Consider the following 14,889-nt stretch of genomic DNA (forward strand, 5'->3'; position numbering starts at 1 on the left):
TTTACCAATCCTAAATCAGATAGGGGACTAATATCCATTATATATAAAGAACTCAAGAAGACAGACCCCAGAAAAACCAAATAACCCCATTAAAAAATGGGGCACAGAACTAAACAAAGAATTCTCAACTGAGGAATATCGAATGGCTGAGAAACACCTGAAAAAATGTTCAACATCCTTANTCATCAGGGAAATGCAAATCNAAACAACCNTGAGATTNCANCTCACNCCANTCAGAATGGCTAAGATNAAAAATTCAGGTGACAGCNGATGCTGGNGAGGNTGTGGAGAAAGAGGAACACTCCTCCATTGCTGGTGGGACTGCAAGCTCGTAAAACCACTCTGGAAATCAGTCTGGTGGTTCCTCAGAAAATTGGACATAGTACTACTGGGGGATCCAGCAATACCTCTCCTGGGCATATATCCAGAAGATGTTCCAACTGGTAATAAGAACACATGCTCCACTATGTTCATAGCAGCCTTATTTATAATAGCCAGTAGCTGGAAAGAACCCAGATGTCCCTTAAAAGAGGAATGGATACAGAAAATGTGGTACATTTACACAATGGAATACTACTCAGCTATTAAAAACAATGGAATTCCTGGAATTCATGGAATTCCTTGGCAAATGGATGGATCTGGAGGGTATCATCCTGAGCCAGGTAACCCAATCACAAAAGAACTCACCTAATATGCACTCACTGATAAGTGGATATTAGCCCTGAAACCTAGAATACCCAAGATACAATTTGGAAAGCACATGCCACTCAAGAAGAAGGAAGACCAAAATGTGGAGACTTTGCCCCTTCTTAGAATTGGGAACAAAACTCCCATGGAAGGGGTTACAGAGACAAAGTTTGGAGCTGANATGAAAGGATGGACCATCCAAAAACTGCCCCACCCAGGGGTCCATCCCATAATCAGCCACCAAAGGCAGACACTATTGCATACACCAGCAAGTTTTTGCTGAAAGGACCCTGATATAGCTGTCTCTTATGAGGCTATGCCAGTGCCTGGCAAACACAGAAGTGGATGCTCAAAGTCAGCTCTTGGATGGAACNNAGGGCCCCCAATAGAGGAGCTAGAGAAATTACCCAAGGAGCTGAACGGGTCTGCAACCCTATAGGTGGAACAACAATATGAACTAACCAGTAACCCCAGAGCTGTGTCTCTAGCTGCATATGTAGCAGAAGATGGCCTAGTCAGCCACCATTGGGAAGAAAGGCTCCTTGGTCTCATAATGTTTATATGCCCCAGTACAGGGGAACACCAGGGCCAAGAAGGGGGAGTGGGTGAGTAGGTGAGTGGGGGGGGAGGGTATAGGGGACTTTGGGGATAGCATTTAAAATGTAAATGAAGTAAATACCTAATAAAAATTGGAAAAAAAACTATTCAACAAAACAAAACAAACAAAACAAAACAAAAAAAAGTCATTGGTTACTCCCATAACATGTAAGTGCCTACCTTGTCCAATGTGAGAAAGTGGGGTCTGTTGAGAAGTGTTTGTAGCACACATCCTACCTTGTTTATGTAGGTCAGCAGGAGTTGCTGTCCAGTGGATTCAAAGAGGACATAAATCATCCAAGTTTCTATGTTGGTTAAGGTGACTTGCGTCTGATTTTTGTTGTGGTCAATGTTTCTCATGAAAAATCTTCTGGTTGTGACCTGGGATCAGGCAGAAAACACTTAGGAAGAAAGAGTTCCTGCAGTTAGTTTATGAAACTTAGACATCAGTGGCAACAAATCCTAGGGAGTTAGGATAGACAAGATCAAGGAGAAAGATCTGAGAACTGGGATGGGGTCCGTCTGTTTTACTATATTCTCTACAAAAACAACCTGTTACGCTTCTCCTCATCTTCACTTTCACTTTTAAAAGATTTTAAAAATCAGAGTCATGGAGCCACATTCCATAGCTCTGCCTGCCCCCCAAGAGGCCAGATCTAACCCAACACACAGAGAGGAGGCCTGCTCAAACCCGAGAAACACAGCTCCATCTGACTTCCGGGAGTCCTGTTACAATGCAGGACACTCAACCCAACCAACATGAGAGGCAGCTATATGATAAAAGGCAAGTGCAAGAATATAATCAACAGAAGCTAATACAATACGGCACCATCAGAACTCAGCTCTCATACTATAGCAAGCCTTGGACGTCCTACCAAGGAGCAGACTGAGACAGATGCAGATATTCATAGCCTAACATTAGGCAAAGGTCTGGGACACTTATGGGAGCGTTGGGGGAAGGGTTTAAGTCCGGAAGTAGAAGTAGATGGGAATCCCACAGGGACCAAGATAGTCAACAAACCTGGACCCCTGGGAGCTCTCAGCGTCTGAGGCACTCACCAAAGAACATACACAGACTGGAAGGAGGATCCCGGCACATATGTATTAGACAGGCAGCTTACTCTTCATGGGAGAGGATGTGCCTAAACTGGCAGAGACTTGATGTACCAGGGGGTGGATACTCAGGGAGGGACTCTACCTTCTCAGAAGAGAAGGGAGCAGCAGGAGGAAAGGGTCTCTGTGAGGGAGATACCAGGAGGGAGAGCAGCATTTAGGATGTAAATAAATAAATTAATTAATAAAAAGACTTTAAAAATTATCAACATAGTGCATACTCAGAAAAATGAATAAAACATGACTCAATAAACTAAAAACCATTAAGCAGGCCAGCTAATTATAGTCACCCCTAAAATTCTGCCTCTGTACCCCTTGACAATTAGCAACATTCTCTTTCCTACAAATGTTATCTCATAGTTTGTATGGCACCTGTTTCCTTTCATTACACCACTGTTTTTGTATCCCAGTGCACATCACAAATGCTATAGTTCACATATTCTTGCCGGACGGAATTCATTCTTTCCTGAATGAAATCATAGAAGACATATTATTTTGCACATGTCTTATGATGTTCAACATTATACCTTTAAAATTCATCCATTTTGTTATGATTCATATATCCTACAAATTTTCAACTGCATCGCAGTGTGCTTGTATTTGTATCTGGCCTTAGGGTTATTATAAATGGCCCTGCAGTGAACACGCTTAACAGGACACAGACATACTCTGACATCGATTCCCTAAAAATTGAGTGTGGTACAATTTAATTCATTTTTGACACTAACTACCCAGAGCTAGCACAGACCTCACAAAATAAGGAAAATTTCTTCATAAGACTGCCTCTAGTTCAGACATCAGCCACAAATCATAGGGAGTGCCCAGGCATTGCCCGGCCAGCTACAGACTTCAGAATGTTGTTTTCCATCTTAATCGTGGAGCAATTGCAACACAGATCTGAAGTCCAAGTACCTGAGGTCAATATCACGTTCAATCATGTTCTTAGTTCTTTATAGGACCAACCCTGCTTCTCTTTATGTCTTCTTTCTTTCCTTCCTTCCTTCCTTCCTTCCTTCCTTCCTTCCTTCCTTCCTTCCTTCCTTCCTTCCTTCCTTCTCTTCTTCTTCTTCTTCTTCTTCTTCTTCTTCTTCTTCTTCTTCTTCTTCTTCTTCTTCTTCTTCTTCTTCTTCTTCTTCTTCTCTCTCTCTCTCTCTCTCTCTCTCTCTCTCTCTCTCTCTCTCTCTCGTTGAAAATTCACATAGTATATTCTGATCATGGATTTTCCTTTCTGTCATCTTTCCAGATCCTCCCCACCTATCTAACTCTATACCTTCCTTCTTTACCTCTCTAGAAAACAAACAGGTAAAGAAAAGGAAACAAATATAACAATAAACAATAAAAAGCACAAGAAAATCACACAACCACACACACACAACCACACACACATGCACACACCATATACCAGAAAAAGACCAATAAGATAAAAAATGACCAAAGCAATATAAGACAAAAAAAATCTACAAAATCATCATTGAGTTTTTTTGTGTTGGCCATTTACAGCTGGATATGGGGTCTGTCTTTGTGTTTTGTATATCTGATGAGACTCCATTGGATAGAACGGTTTTCTTTTCTTTTGCAAAAGGTTGCCAGTTGGAGGTAGCTTCTTTGTACAAAGCAGGGGCTCATGTCCACTTCCCAGTCTCTGTGCTGGAACCCCATCTGTCTTGAACCCATGCAGGCTCTGTGCATGCTGCCACAGTCTGTGAGTTCACATGCATGTCAATCCAGCTGTGTTTAGAAGGCTTTATTTCCTTAGTGCCCCCTAGTCCTCTGATTCTTAACCATCTTCCTGCCTCTCTTCTGCAAGTGGAGGAATTTAATGAAGACATTCCACTTCAGACTGAGTGTTCAAAGGTCTCTCTCTGAGCACTGTCCAATTTGAGTACTCTGTATTATTTCCCATCTATTGCAAGAGGAAGCTTCTTTGAAGACTGCTGAGTGAGACATTGATTTATGGGAACAGCAGAATGTTATGAGGAATCATTTTATTGCTATGTTCCTCTAGCATAACAATAGTATTTAAGAACAGCCTCCCTTCTGATGCCAACTGAAAGTCTTAGGGGAATCTACACTTCGGGCTGTCTATGATATCAGGACGTTTTGATGTTCTTTCAGGTTTGATAGTTCACTAGAGTATGTTACTTGTGATCATAGTTTTGCAGATTAGGAAGATACAAATGAATATATACATAGGGCAAAGGTAGGAGGGAAATGCAAGAGTGCCCATGTCTTCATATACATAGGGCAAAAACAGGTAGGAGGGAAATGCAAGAATGCCCATGTCTTCTTTGGAATTTGGGTGGTTCATCCTGTCAACAAGCCAAACTGAAAGTTCCAGAAAGCTCTACTTAGCTGGTACTTCTAGGGCTTTTATTGGGGCTTTATGACACAGATGTAATTGGCTGAATTGTTGGACATGAGAGTAAACACACTTTCCCCTACCCCAACTCCGAGGTAGGAGGCTGGAATTCTCACTCTCTAATAATGTGCTGTCCTTGCTGATGACTGGCTTCTGTCTTGAAGTTGTTCAGGATATCCTAACCATGAACAAAGACAAAATATTTTTAATATATATTTTTTTCATCAGGTAAATAGCATTTTTGGTGGCATATGCAAAAAAGTAGAATTTGTGGGTACTTGTAGTAAATGCATAATCTACAAGAAAATACCATTTATTTATTTATTTATTTATTTATTTATTTATTTATTTATTACAAGGAATGACCCTAATTTATACTCTCACTGGTAAATATTTCTGTGAGCACAGGTTCTTCTTCTTCTTTATTAACAGTGTCAGGCATTTTAATTTTGGCCATTTTCATAAGTACGCAGGGATTCTCTTCACTTTTGAAAGTTTCACTGGATATAGAATTTTAAGCTGGCAAAATGTTTTTTCCTCTGCTACAATGAAATACCATTCTGCTCTCTCTAGCTATAGTGTTATGATTATAAAAATCACTTCTCAACTTGCATTCTCCCTTTTTTCTTTTCAAATTTTATATTTTACATAATCCCTTTACATCCCTTTTACTGTCCCCCCAATCCTCCTCCCCTTCTCCTCTGAGCTGGTGGTGGTGGGGCCCTGCTATTTCCCCCTCCAACCCTGCTACTTCAATTCTCTACAAGGCTAAGTGTTTTCTTTCCCACTGGGACCAGACAAGGTATCTCACTTACAGGTAATAGCTTTTTGGATAGCCCCCACTAGTTGTTCAGGACCCACATGAAGACCAAGCTGCATATCAGGTACATGTGTGTGGGGATGCCTAGGTTCAGCCTGTGTATGTTATTTGGTTGGTGGTTCAGTCTCTGGGAGCCCAAAGGGTCCAGGTTAGTTGACTCTGTTGGTCTTCCTGTGGAGTTCCTATTCCCTTCAGAGCCCACAATCCCTCCTCCTATTCTTTCACAAGAGACCCCAAGCTCCATCCATTGTTTGGCTGTAGGTTTCTGCATCTGTTTCAGTCAGCTGCTGGATAGAGTCTCTCAGAGGACAGTAATGCTAGGCTCCTGTCTGCAAGCATGAGAGAAAATCATTGATAATGTCAGAGAGTGGTGCTGGCTCATGAGATGGATCTCAAGCTGGGCTGGCTATTGGTTGGCCACTCCCTCAGGCTCTTCTCCATCCCACCACGCCTGGATTTCTTGTGGACAGGATAAATTGTGGGTGGAAAGTTTTGTGGTTTTGCCTTCTCTTGTAAAGCTAGCTCTTCAACAGAGGGAAAGCACGCAAACTGGTTAGCCAATTTCAAATTATTAGCCCTGGAAACATTGTTCATTCTGAGCAGATTATAGCTAGGAATATATGTATAAAATAACAAATGAATATAGAGACTATGGATTTGAAAGAAAGAAAGGTATGGGGAGGATTTTTTTGGGGGTGGGGGGAGGAGAGGAAAGGAAGAAATGTAATTATATTATAATCTCAAAAATAAAAGAAACAGTTTTTGGAGTCCAGCTTCTTGAGCTCTTTGTATATATTGGATATTAGTCCTCTATCAGATTTAGGATTGGTAAAAATCCTTTCCCAATCTGTTGTGGCCTTTTTGTCTTGTTGACAGTGTCTTTTGCCTTACAGAAGCTTTGCAATTTTATGAGGTGCCATTTGTCAATTCTTGATTTTACAGCACAAGCCATTGGTGTTCTGTTGAGGAATTTTTCCCTGTGCCCATATCTTCGAGGTTTTTCCCTACTTTCTCCTCTATCAATTTCAGTGTCTCTGGTTTTATGTGGAGGTCTTTGATCCACTTAGACTTGAGCTTTGTACAAGGAGATAAGAATGGATCTATTCTCATTCTTCTAATGATAGCTGCCAGTTGTGCCAGCACCATTTGTTGAAAATGCTGTCTTTTTTCCACTGGATGGTTTTAGCTCCCTTGTCAAAAATCAAGTGACCATAGCTTGTGGACGTTGTACATCGTGGTGCGCACTAGGCTCCGCACCACGATGTACAACGTCCACAAGCAGATAACCACTCTGGAAATCAGTCTGGCGGTTCCTCAGAAAATTGGACATAGTACTACCGGAGGACCCAACAATACCTCTTTTGGGCATATACCCAGAAGATCTTCCAACTGGTAATAAGGACACATGCTCCACTATGTTCATAGCAGCTTTATTTATAATAGCCAGAAGCTGGAAAAATCACAGATGTCCCTCAATAGAGGAATGGATACAGAAACTGTGGTACATNTACACAATGGAGTACTACTCAGCTATTAAAAACAGTGAATTTATGAAATTCTTGGGCAAATGGATGTATCTGGAGGATATCATCCTTAGTGAGGTAACCAAATCACAAAAGAAGTCACTAGATATGCACTCACTGATAAGCGGATATTAGCCCAGAAACTTAGAATACCGAAGATACATTATGCAAAACAGAAGAAAACCAAGAAGGATGACCATCGTGTGGATACTTCATTCCTCCTTAGAATAAGGAACAAAATACTCATGAAAGGATATAGGTACAGAGACAAAATTTAGAGCTAAGATGAAAGGATGGACTATCCAGAGACTACCCCATTCGGGAGTCCATCCCATCATCAGCCACCAAACCTAGATACTAATGCTCATGCCAGCAAGATTCTGCTGAAGGGACCCTGATATTTCGGCCTCTTGTGAGGCTATGCCAGTGCCTGGCAAACACCGAAGTGGATGCTCACAGCCAGCTATTGGATGGAACACAGGGTCCCCAATGGAGGAGCTAGAGAAAGTACCCAAGGAGCTGTAGGGGGCTGCAACCCTGTAGGTGGAACAACAATATGAACTAACCAGTACCCCCTGAGCTTGTGTCTCTAGCTGCATATGTAGCAGAAGATGGCCTAATCGGCCATCACTGGGAATAGAGGACCCTTGGTCTTGTAAACTTTATATGACCCAGCACAAGGCAAGGCCTTGGCCAAGTAGTGGGAGTAGTTGCGTAGGGGAGCAGGGGTGGGGGGGTATAGGGAACTTTTGGGATAGCATTTGAAATGTAAATAAAGAAAAAAAATAAAAGAAACAAAAGAATGCAAAATGCGGACTCCCTTGTGGTGTGTGTGTGTGTGTGTGTGTGTGTGTGTGTGTGAGTGTGTGTGTGGTGTTGGTATAACCTAGCAGTTATCTAGGAATTCTAAATGTCAAGTTTGTTTTCTTTTGCATTTATTTTCTGCAGTTGCACAGAGTTGTATCAGGATGTGGGATTAAAAAACTATTTAGTCTGTCAGTTGCTTCAGTCTTGTGGAATACCTGGACTAATGTCTTGTTTTGGTTTTGGAGTCTGCTCAGCCATTTGTTCCCTTCTAGGTATTGTTTGTCCCACATTGCCATTCTCTTTCTTTTTGGGCATCCGATTAAACATTGGTTGCACCGTCTTATTCAATTTTCTATATCTCTTACGTTTTCTGTGCTCTTAGTTCAGCTGTGTTGAATTCTGTTCCTTATGACTTATGCATTTTAACATATTTTTCTCACTTTAAAGTTTTGTTAACTTTTCTGTCCTCGAATTTCATTTGACTCTCTCTCAGATGCGTCCTGTCAGCTTTTCTGGCTCTCTGCAGATATTTCCAAGCTTTAAATTGTCTTTTTAACACAGCAAGCACAGTAATTTTATAATCTGGGTCTGATAATGCCTATGCATGATGCTTGAGAAGGAATTTTTTGATGTTTATTATTTCTCCTGAATTTATTTCCTCATGTGTCTGATTTATTTGGCTGTTTTATTTTCACTATAAACAAAAGAATAACTGTAGGAATATGTAGAATAAATCTCTTCCCATGAAGAGAAAGTTTGCATTTATTTCAGCCTGGCAGCTTGAAAGAGGGGGGGCTCCAACACACATCATCTTAGCTTGTGTTCAAGGCTGGTAATGTGATTCCTTGGTCATGTGAGGATGTGACTCCAGGTAGCAAGGTTGTACAAATAGTGTTTAGTACTGGGTCATTCTCATCTTAAGGATGGGGTTCACTAGGTCTCAACTTACTGTAGAGAGCAGTTTATATTTGGTTTACTGTTGATCCCCCTTGTTGTTCATGCTCTAGGCACTGATCTTTATAGTTTTGCCCTTTGGTAATTCTAAACAGAAAACTCAAGCTTCCTAGAATCAGGGAGTACCTTTATAGACAACGTATCCAATCCAATCCATTTATCGTATCCATATCCAATTATATTCTCAGATTTCTAGATTACCTTTTGTCTTGACTTTATCTGTGTATGTACAATTGTTATTACTATCTTGTTATTTACCTTTCCCTTAATCTTTACCTCAGACCCCTTTTTCTCATTCTCTGTAAGTCTCTCAATTCTGTAGTTAAAATTATGTTTTACTTAGGACCAGAGATGGTTCAGTGGGATGATGCCTTTCAACTTGAGCTTGATTGGCAGATCCTGCAATGTAGCAGGTGAGAATGAACTCTCCAGTGGTGTCATTGGCCTCCAAATGCCTTTTTCTTCCTAGTGATTCATCTGCTTCATGCTGAGTTGGTCTTCCATAGCATATGTGAGTGATGTCCTTACGGAGAGTTTCAGTTTGAGGATGGTACTATAATAGTGTCAGTATTCTTATGGATGATAGTTAAAATTCACATCCTATATTTTAAATACTGAAAATATAGTAAAATGTCAAATTATAAAATAAGGAACAGCAAAGAAAAACCAGACATTTTTGTGTCCCAAAGGAACCAGGGTGACTGTCAGCAAAGTGTACTTCTTAAAAAAGTACATACCAAAGTCTTAAATCCAAAGAAGTTGTAGAATATTCAGAAATATAATAACAGTGTTAGAAGGTCACTCTAAGGTTTGCAATACATTTAATTCAGTGCTCTGAGAAATAGTATTAATCTCAAAATATATGCTAATGAGTAAGAAATAATGAGAACAAATATATTAATCACATATCTCAAAAAGTTATTAAAAACCCAATAATATTATCTAGTGGAAAGCAAAATAAGGAAATTAACAAAGACAGAAGCAAAAATTAATGGTTTAGAAAATAGGGGAATGAGAAATTATTAGTGACTAAATGAAAAGCTAGCCCTTTAAAAATTAACAAAAAAGAGAAATTTGTAGCTAATCTCCATCAGTTTTGATTGTGGGCTGCATAAGTAAGTCTGAAATCCATGGGACAGGGACAGGCTGGAGCAGGTAAAATTGTCATGCCATGTCTTGCAGTTTTTTTTTTCTCTTTAGAAATTCCATCTGTTCCCAAGACATTCCGACAGATGAATTGTCCTCAGAATATCTAGAAAAATCTTCCTTAGTGAAAGCATACTGCCTATAGGCTACTAGATTCCTTTGCAGAACTACTTAGATTAGTATTTGTCTCGATAACTGGAGACTATAGCTGACCATGATAAGCAAGAAAGTTGCACAGATCCCTCCTATTAAAAAAAAAAAGGGTGAGGAATAATTGGAGACTAAAAGACATTTAGAAGAACCATAACATATAAATTTTAAGTAAATTTGAACACATTGAGAATAGATATATTTTGGGAACCTACATGGTCGCAGAATAGAAAAACTAGAACACCGATTTCTATCAAAGATACACAGACCACTGCATAGGCACTATTTCTCCAAGTTTTGTATCAGTGAGCAGGTGACCTGGCTGCCTTTCAAATGCTTCTCTAGCATTGTTGTGTCCTTGAACTTTCTGTGTTCAAACGACCAACGAGCATGGTTGCCAGGCACGTGACCGCGGAGCTCGTGAAGGCAGCTCACTCTGTGAAGAAACTGGATTCTAGTTTTATTGAATTTTAGTTCATTTAAATTTAAAAAGCCACATGTTTTTGTTGGCTACTGTAATTGAGAAGGCAGCTCTAGGGTGGATAAATGTGTAAGAGCTTCCAAATTCTTTTCATAAATGTGGTGAGCCTAATAAAGATTGAACATAAAAATACCACAGATCAATGTCATTTATAAAAAATGATGTAGACATATCAAATGAAATTAGGAAGCAGAATCAAGTAGCACTTTAAATATATAGTATATAGAGTAAATAGAGGGTTTACTGTAGATATTAAAAGTACTTGAGTATGTACAAAATCCTAGTATTAATCCCAAGTATCATATAAAAAGCTAAAAGTTTATAAAAATATTAATTGAGATAAGTTACCATATGATGAGGATGTCACACTGACTAAGTGTGATACAACAGCATTGACTGGAGAGCATAAACAATACAATGCACTTTCCATATTTTTAAAGAATATAAGTCATTCCTGTGCAGGGGCCATGCTAATCTTCTCTGTATTGTTCCAATTTTAGCAAGTCCAAGTGGATCAAGGACCGCAACATAAAATCAGATACACTGAATCTAGTAGAAGAGAAAGTGGGAAAGAACCTTAAATTCATTGGTACAGGGGGAAATTTTCTAAGAAGAAATCCAATGGCTCATGCTCTAAGATAAAAAAATTGATAAATGGGACCTCATGAAATTGGAAAGCTTCTGTAAGGCAAAGGACATAGTCCTTAAGACAAATCAGCAACTTACAGATTGGGAATCTGTGCTCCACTAACCCCACACACAATAGAGGGCTAATATCCAAAATATATAAAGAACTCAAAAAGTTAATCACCAAAAAAAAAAAAACAAAAAAAAACAAACAAGCATCCCAATAAAAAAAAATGGGGTATAGAACTAAACCTACAATTCACAACTGTGGAATCTCTAATGGCTGAGAAGCACCTAAAGAAATGTTCAAAGTCCTTAGTGATCAGAGAAATGTAAATCAAAACGACCCTGAGATTCCACCTTACACCAAACAGAATGGCTAAGATCAAAAATTTAGGTGACAACACATGTTGGAGAGGATGTGGAGAAAGGGGAACACTCCTCCATTGCTGGTGGGATTGCAAACTGGTACAACCACTCTGGAAATCAATCTGGAGGTTCCTCAGAAAATTGGAAATAGATCTACCTGAAGACCCAGCTATACCATTCTTGGGAATATACACAAAAGATACCCCATAATGCCACAGGGGCACATGTTCCACTATGTTCATAGCAGCCTTATTTGTGATAGCCAGTAGCTGGAAACAACCTAGATGTCCTATGACAGAAGAATGGATACAGAAGATGTGGTTCATTTACATAATGGAATACTACTCAGCTATTAAGAATGAGGACATCCTGAGTTTTGCAGACAAATGGGTGGAACTAGAAAATATCATCTTGAGTGAGGTAACTCAGACCCAAAAGGACATTCATGGTATGTACTCACTAATAAGTGGATATTAGCCAAAACAAACAAACAAACAAACAAAACCCTCATACAGAATACCCAAGATACAGTCCACAGAACTCAAAAAGTCTACAAGCTGAAGTGCGCAAATGAAGATACATCAGTCCCACTTAGGAGAGAGAAAAAAGCAATCACAAGTGGGGAAGGAGGGAAGGACTTGGGAGGGAAAGTGGACTGGGGGTAGAGGGAAGAGAGTGGGGGAGAGAGGGAAACCTGATCTGGTATTGGGTGAGGGAAAAGGACTGAAGCCCTGAGGGTCAGCAGAAAGAATGTAAATAGGAAACCTCAGGACATAGGAGGTCAGGGGGATCACCCCTCCAGAATGCACAAGAGACCTTGGAGGTGAGAGACTCTCAGGACTCAAAGAGAGGAACCTTAGATGAAATGCCTGACAGTAGGGAGAGGGAACTTATAGAGCCCATATCCAGCAGGAAGACAGGGCATCAAGTGAGGGATGGGGTTCCCATCCCATAGTCACATCTCTGACCCATAATTGTTCCTGTCTGAAAGAATTACAGGGATGGAAATGGAGAGGAGCCTGAGGAATAGAAGGTCCAGTGATAGGCCCAAAGTGGGATTCAGCTCAAGGTGAGGGCGCAAGGCCTGAAGCTATTACTGAGGCTATGGAGCGCTCATAAAAAGGGATCTATCATGACTGCCCTCCTGAATGACCCAACAAGTAGCTGAGTCAGATGCAGATATTTGCATGCAACCAATGGACAGAAGCAGCTGACCCCTGTTGAATTAGGGAAGGCTGAAAGAAGCTGAGGAGGAGAAGGGTGATCCTGCAGGAGGACCAGCAGTCTTAATTAATTTGGACCCCCGAGATCTCTCAAACACTGGACTACCAAACAGACAGCATACACCAGCTGATATGAGGCCCCCAACACACATACAGTAGAGGACTTCTGGGTCTGTGTTCATTCAGAGATGATGCACCTAACCCTCAAGAGAGTGGAGGCCCTGGGGAGTTTAGAGGTCAGGTGGGTTGGGGGGTGGAGACATCCACGTGGAGATGGGGTAGGATGGGGAGAAGGTGTAGGATGTGGAGCAGTCCAAGAGTGGATGGGCAGGGCAGGGAATGGAATATGGAGTGTAAAAAATAAATTAAAAATAGAATAATAAAGTTATGACATTGGAACAACAACAACAAAAAGAACAGAAGTCAAGTTCCACTGTCTATATGACTGGGTTCTGGTAAAGATCCTCTTCCTTGTTTACAGATAGCTGAGTTCGCATCATATCTTCAATTGGTGGAAACAGAGGGCCTTCTCTCTCCTCTTACAAAGACGCCAATCCCATCATGGGGCTTCACATTCATGATCTGATTACTTTCCCACACTTGTCTTAATACCATGTGTTAGCCTACAGAAAAACAGAATCAAAAGGGCATTCATTTTCAACAAAAAGTACTTACTATATTGAACCACATGATCACATAGGTGAGAAATGTTCATGAATGCTGTCTGAGAGCTAGAGTCAGGGAGTTCAGTAGCAACTATGTCCAAGAAGCTGAATACCTCTTGGTGAAAGAACAAGAATATAACTCCTTTCTTATACCAAAGGCTTGAGAATTCCCCAGGGATACTGATGGAGGCCTCCACGCAAATACCAATGAACCTTGATATGATGTCCAAGGGTAGTACCATTAGAAAATACATGTCAGGAAAGAAGAGCGAGAGAGAGGAAAACCTTCCTTGTCTGTTTTTATTTCTCTTGATTTCATTTGGACCCCTAGCCTAGACACCCTCAGATATCCTCAGAAATATTTGCCAGTTCCCTAGGCATTCCTTGAGTCATCCAAGTTGACACTCCAAATTAATGTCACCCAATGTTCTTGGGTTCTAGAGCTCCCAAATATAGGAATTTGGAGAGCATGCAACATGAAGCCTGTAAGAGACTGGCAATAAAACCATGTCCAGGGGATTCCTACCACAATGAAACATCTGAACATGGGTTTAGCAGTGTTAGTCAATATACTTGAAAGAGAAAAGGCGAGAAGAGAGAGGAAAGAAAGAAGAGCGAGGGGAAGAAAGAGGAGAGAATGGAAGTTTAAGTTGGTTTTTAGAAGACCCAAGAATAAGCTGAAAATTTATTGAATTTGTAAGAAAATTTAAAAATGTAGCAGTATATGCAATTAAGGTAAAGAAGGCAATATCCTTTGTATACATAAACAACAGCCAACTAGAGGGCTGGAGGGCTGGGGTCCCCCTAATTTCCTACCAACAGGGAATCATTCTCTCTTTCTTCTCTTTCCTTCCTTTGACAGCAATAAGAATTAGGAACAGGCAAAATTTCTGAGGATAGTCTGAAGAAACATGCAAGAGCTTGTTGAAGAAGACTTTCTAACTGGCCCAGGGACACAAAGAGGAATATGAATGAGCAGAGAAGGACATGTTATTGTATAGTAAAAAAGCAGACATTAAAAGAGCTGTTTCCAACAACGCAAACTGACTCTATAGTTCCCTGAGAAAAATGAAAATCGAGAATGACCAGGTTTTTTTTTTTCTCCCATTTAACATAGTACCATACATGTTAAAACAGGATGGTAATTTCACATAAGTAGATAGACCAGTGCATCAGGATAGAAAGGCCAGATACCAAGCCAAGTGCATCCAGGAATTCAGGCTCCAATAAAGACATCATTTCAAAGCATGAGTGCAGAGGAAGATTGTTCAGGCATCTGGGTAGCCATCTGGAAAAAAATGTTGCCTCATGAATACTTAATATGCCAGACCAAAATGGTTTTTTAGTGAATTAAAGATTTAAATGCAA

General features: G+C 40.3%; 1 non-coding gene across 1 annotated transcript; it reads right to left on the reverse strand.

Annotated features, from left to right (window-relative positions):
- Positions 1–11,054: 11,054 nt before the first annotated feature.
- Positions 11,055–11,157, reverse strand: LOC115064070. Its single transcript, XR_003843937.1, has one exon. It is a non-coding gene; the product is annotated as a U6 spliceosomal RNA (small nuclear RNA).
- Between the last annotated feature and the right edge of the window lie 3,732 nt (positions 11,158–14,889).

This window comes from Mus pahari, chromosome 5 (assembly GCF_900095145.1).
Source record: "Mus pahari chromosome 5, PAHARI_EIJ_v1.1, whole genome shotgun sequence".
Classification (NCBI taxonomy): Eukaryota; Metazoa; Chordata; class Mammalia; order Rodentia; family Muridae; genus Mus; species Mus pahari.